Source organism: Thermobia domestica, chromosome 15 (genome assembly GCF_964235325.1).
Source record: "Thermobia domestica chromosome 15, izTheDome1.hap1.1, whole genome shotgun sequence".
Taxonomy (NCBI): domain Eukaryota; kingdom Metazoa; phylum Arthropoda; class Insecta; order Zygentoma; family Lepismatidae; genus Thermobia; species Thermobia domestica.
In genome coordinates, this window is record NC_137468.1 from 67,904,777 (window position 1) to 67,910,081 (window position 5,305).

General features: G+C 36.5%; 1 pseudogene; it reads right to left on the reverse strand.

Moving 5' to 3' along the window:
- Positions 1-4,083: 4,083 nt before the first annotated feature.
- Positions 4,084-4,833, reverse strand: LOC145671516 (KRAB domain-containing protein 2 pseudogene; annotated as a pseudogene).
- Between the last annotated feature and the right edge of the window lie 472 nt (positions 4,834-5,305).

The window sequence follows — 5,305 nt, forward strand, 5'->3', positions numbered from 1 at the left end:
CTGCTCAGGAAATTTACCATTCTCACAGATTTATTCTCTGAATCTTTACTGTAAAATTAAGATTTTCAGCACTTCAGCGCTTCATTGCTTGTTGTAGAATGTATTTTTCTTGTTTTATCTGTAAAGCATCAATGAATGAATCCTGTTACCTAGCTCCCAATGCAAACTACAGTAAATAAATACTCATGGCCCAAGAGAAGGCGTTACCTTCTGCGGCAGCCTATCTTTAGTTAAGACTGAAATTGCATTAAAAAAATAATTACGCCAGATATCTAGAGCACAAAATAAAACAAAGAAAAAACAAAATTGCAGAATTCGCTATCTTTCAAGAGTTACCGTGCAGACTAACTAAGTATGTAAGTCACTGTTTACCCATGAAGATATTCAGTGCAGTCCAATTACCAAAAGGTAAGGAACAAATTAATAACAAGCTGAAAATTGGTACAGGTGTTGGGAATGATGTTCTAAACAAAATATTTAAAGTCCTCTGAAATTCAACCTGACTTTTGACCGCCATATTGGAAAATGGCCGCTGGAAGTGTCAAATGAACACTATTCAGACAAAATATCTTTGCTATGGTTGAACATAAACAGATAAATTTAGTGTCGTTTTATACAACACAACGCAATATTTTTATACAAAACCAATTTTTCATAAAACGCATACTTTTAGTAAAATTTAGCTCTAAATTCTAAAATTTCGAAAAATACCGTCAAATTTATTTAAAATTTTATTCAACTTAAGAAATAACTATTAACAAATTGAAATTTGACATAGATGTTCACAAACATTATTTAAGTGGCATACTAAAATCTCACAACTTCTTCGTTCGCCATATTGCAAAATGTCCAAATGTCCGAAATAATTGAAAGGTGATAGTTTTAAAGTGAAATACAAAGTCTGGACCGGGTTAAATATTTGACAAACTGCAGTCGATCCGAAGTCAATCGGGAACAATTTTGGTGGGAGGGGGAAAACTATGCCGTGTTTAAGATTGTCGTCCGCCATTTTGGAATCAACTTGTTTATTTTAAATGGCAAGTTGGTCTTCTAACATATTAAACAACATCCTCGTTCGAAGAGAAACCTAACGGTAAGGTTATTTTTCCAAAACCTGCAATGGTTTTGAAGTTGTGCATACATTTAGGATATGATGTATGTGAAATTCTCTGAACTGTGCTGTGCGAAGGTTTGAATTGAACGATAAAGTGAAAAACAAGCTTTGTAACATCTCACATTACGCATTCTTTAATGACCCGTAAAGGAGAGAGGAAACACACATGAGACAATTACATTCACATGACACGTTCAAAATTTGCACCGTTCTGATGTATGCACATCCTCTGTCCTACTCTTTTGATGAAGTAAATAGCATCAGTAGGGCTGCATATACTCGAAAAACACAGGAACAATAAAAAGCAAATTCGTTAGTGCCGAAAGAAGATTCTTTTTAAAATGGAGCTGTTTGTTCCCTTGAAGAGAGTAGTACAGTTTGCAATTATTAGGCCAACTTTGTTTCCAAACAGAAGCACACTTTTTTTTGTATATATTCGTAAAAACGATTTGTATTCTCCGTAATATATATACTGTATATATATATATATATATATATATATATATATAACCGTCAGAACCCGAAATTAGGTAAAACTAGAATTTCCTAGTTAAAACTAGTTTTCTCAAAGCCGCTTCGAAAGAACTAGTATTAACTAGTCAATACTAGAATTTATGATGTTAGTTAGGTAGTTCTAGTTTTCACTATTTTTCCTTCTAGTTAAAACGTGTTATTACTAGTCAAAACTAGTATTAACTGAAATGTGTTACCGTCAAAATCCGAAATCTGTTGAAACCAGAATGCCCTAGTTAAAACTAGTTTCGTCAGCCTTTCGTATTAACTCAGCATTAACTAGTGAATTGTAAAATTGACAACGCTTATTAAGAATGCGTAGTTTACTATTTATTTTCATTAAAATACAATATTACTAGTGAAACCTGAAGAAATGTATTTATTAAGACACTTAGAAATAACTTTTCTTTTGCACAAACAACATAAATGTTTCTATATATTTCTAAAAAGTATCATGGCACTCACAATATCATAGAAATCTTTTGTTTTTGCAGTACCTTGCGTACTGCACCCAGTACTTTGCACTCCTTGTCGTTCAAATACAATTCTATAGAAACACTTATTTATTAAGAAATACACAGAAAAGACTTCCGTTTTGCAGAAATATCTGAAATGCTTTTGTATGTTAGCACAAGGTAAAATACACACTACTATTGCACTACTACTTATTCAATTCGGTGGTGCCAAAGCCAATCTACTGACATAATATTGTATATTTATTATGCAATACAAAGAAAAACGTTTTTATTGCTAAAACATCTGAAATGTTTCTATTTGTTACCACAAGGTAAGCTATCATGGCATTTTGAGTTGCAGAGAAAACCTTTCTTCTTGCACAAGCATCTTTTCGAAATACAGGCTTTCTTGCACACACAACGTGTGAACCCTTGTGGGGTTAATGCTGATTTCCTGGCTGCAGTTCTCAACGAAATTTCAGTATCTGGTACTTCGACTGGTGTCAGGAACTGCTCGTGGCAAATGTCGAATTCAGACCTACAACAGACACATTTTGTTTAATCACATGGTGTGGGAATCCTGAATCACTTATATCACCGGTAGTTAATCTGCGTATTTCCTACAAAAACGCCTATGCACTAAAGCACATTTCACGTGTACGGGTTTCACAAGCTAAACAACAGTCTTTTACCGGGATCAAGTTCGTGACATGTTATCAATCTACTGGTGAGTACACAGCAGAGAACAACAGATGGATTACACATTATTAAATCGGTTCCGGAAAAATATAATGGACATTATAACAAAATTATTTTGACATAAAATGATGTGAAGAATCCATCATTATTTCGGTTACTAATAATATTACAGATACGTATAAAACACTAACATCTATGGTTAAGGGTATTTACCAAGCTCCTCTCCATTAATTTTTCCGTTTTTTGAAGATTGTGAGAAGTTGTAGGTCACTATCACCATTTTGGAAAGCAAGCAAGACAGAATTTAAGTAATTGTATGATCTAAAAGGATCAGCTCTGTAAACAATTTACTTTCTGTTTAGAAATTGAATAGCTGTGAATAATGATGTTACACGCTGACTACTCAAAAATCTAAACAAAAAAATAAGTTGTTTACAGGAATAATCCTTTCAGATCACAGACTTACTAAATTCTATCTTGCTTGCTATCCAAAACTGTGATAGTGACCTACAAATTCCCATAATCTTAAGAAAAAGAAAGAAAGAAAGAAAGAAAGAAAAGAAAGTGGTGGGGAGCTTAGTCAACAGCGTTAACATATACAATATAGCTTTAATTACCGAGCGGCCATAGATCAGTTGGTAAAGTGCTGGCTTCGCATTCGGAAGGTCGCAAGTTCGCGTCCAGTAGCCTACCATCCTGACTGAGGATTTCCAGCTTTTATCCCTCTCATACCAATCAAACAATGTGATAGTACCTATAAAACTAGGCCTTAACCAACTTCATTCCCATATGCTATCTCGTACCCCATCCCGGCGTGTACCAGAGATGCTTAAAGGCCTTAAATGAAAATGCTTAAGGCCTTCTGAGGGCGTGGTCGCGGGCTCTAAATCCCGCTGGGAGCCCTCCGCCTCGGATACAAACCCGAGCAATGGTTCGGATCCCACTTTAACCTGTAGGTCCCGTCATTAGAAGCTCCTTAGCTTATTTAGGACGTTAATACAAATTCTATCAATAAGGAACACATAAAAGACAGAAAACTTACCTGCAATATAATTTATCCAGCTTTCCATCCTTGGTTCCAATCTTGTGCAGATCTTCATTTTTTTCTAGAACAACTCCAATGACATTCCAAAAATCCGCCTTTGCTCTGTCCACATCCGGGATTGGTATTATGACATTATCTCCCACTTCAACAGGTGGATGGGTGGCATCAGAGATACGTTTCATTTTCTTGGCCTGCTTTGACAAATTTTCACGTGCTTCTTTCCTGGATGATGTGATATCAACCGCACTAGGACCAGCCTAATTTTCTCCATCAAATGTTTCATGTTCACTAAGGCGCTCATTCATGTCCTCAATAATACTCACGAGGTCGTCCTCATCGTTTATGTTTTGGAGAACATCTGATGACAGTGCTGAAGTCGTAAGTCCTACTCTTGACTCAATGCCGAACATCGCACGGTATGGAGACTGTTTTATTCCGGAATGATAAGCTCGATTTTTCATAAACTGAACAAAGCGGAGACCATTTGACCAGTTTGTTGTTTTATTATCATGCATCCACGGGGCAAGCATATTTTCTATATCTTGATTTGCCCGTTCTACTGACCCTTGGCTTTGGCTGTGCCTGGGCTTTCCGTTGACTAACTTTAACTCAGGCCAGAGTGTCGTTAGTTCCTTGATGACAGAATTAACAAACTCTCTGCCATTATCAGAATGTAAAATGCAGGGGGCACCAAATGTCAAAAATATGTCTGTCAGTTGGTAGGCTACTTCTTCAGCTATTTTGGTTTGCAGCGCTCGCAGTAAGACAAACTTCGTCAGATGATCCTGGTACACCATGATAAACTTGAACTTACGATCAGGGTGTGCTTGCATGTCTATCAGGTCCACTTGACATCGGCTGTTCATTTCTGTGTGAAGTATTGGCTTAGAAACAAAGCCCTTCTTTTTCATACTTTTCTTCCGTTGCCATGTTTCACACATTGACAGAAAAATATTTATCATTTGAGTCGTAACGTTGGCATATTTCCTAGAAGTTTCAGCTTTCATTCTATCTCGACCTCCGTGTCCCACAGCAACATGTGATGCTTCAATAAGATCAAAGATCTCCTCGGCAGGTAAGTAGTACTTCACTGGCTCACTATTCGACACCAGTTTTTTTTTGTTTCACCAATTTCCAAAACATTAAACCGTTTCAAACGTCTGTACTGTAAAGGTGTTTTCTTTACAGCAGATTTTGCCTCTTCAACTTCAGTTAAAAATTTACTGTAAACGTCCTTGGTCATTGCATTATAGTGACTGTCTTTTTCATTTTCCAAACGAGTAATTTCTTTGAAGAATCTTTCCCTCAAAATTGTTTCTTTATCGGACTGACTCATCACAACGAATAATCACCTCACACTTCCCGAAACACTGACACATGCGTAGCCACGACAAGAGAGACGCACCTGCACACTTTACAAAGGCTCCGAACAGACTGAGAGAAAACAAAACAATACTTTCCCAGTAGGAGCAAGTCCGA